This window comes from Macrobrachium nipponense, chromosome 7 (assembly GCF_015104395.2).
Source record: "Macrobrachium nipponense isolate FS-2020 chromosome 7, ASM1510439v2, whole genome shotgun sequence".
NCBI classification, from domain to species: domain Eukaryota; kingdom Metazoa; phylum Arthropoda; class Malacostraca; order Decapoda; family Palaemonidae; genus Macrobrachium; species Macrobrachium nipponense.
In genome coordinates, this window is record NC_061109.1 from 58,847,246 (window position 1) to 58,847,658 (window position 413).

A 413-nucleotide genomic window follows, 5' to 3' on the forward strand; every position below is an offset into this window, starting at 1 on the left:
GACATAACTTTATGATGATGTGACTTCCTTTCCCAAGAGCTAGAAAATAATAGAAAAATTTGGAAAGGAAAGTTGACGAAAATCCCCAAAAGACAACTATAAAAAAGAAAAAGCCAGTTTACCAATAATCGTAAACCCCAAAGAGAGAGAGAGAGAGAGAGAGAGAGAGAGAGAGAGAGAGAGAGAAATCAATTTATGATGATGTAATATTTCCCTCAAAAACTCAAGAAACATACATGAAAAGTTTGTGAACGAAAGTTGACGAAACCAAAAAAAATTCTGGAAAAGGAAAAATAGAAAAAGAAAATAGTCAATATTAACTATTATGAAACAACCAAAACTCGGAGATTCGACAGAGAAAAAATATACATATAAATTTATGATGATGTAACTATTCCCCCAAAAACTAAAAA

General features: G+C 31.0%; 1 protein-coding gene across 4 annotated transcripts in view; it reads left to right on the top strand.

The window, feature by feature from the left end:
- The first annotated feature begins 379 nt into the window (after nt 1-379).
- The window catches only part of LOC135217417 (uncharacterized), a 130,124-nt gene continuing 130,090 nt past the window's right edge, over nt 380-413 (top strand). For 2 of the 4 annotated variants that reach the window (XM_064253261.1, XM_064253263.1), the window contains exon 1: nt 380-413. This exon is cut by the window's right edge and continues 634 nt beyond it. The gene's annotated coding sequence lies outside the window, so the exon portion shown is untranslated. The other 2 variants (XM_064253262.1, XM_064253264.1) reach the window with 2 other exon arrangements.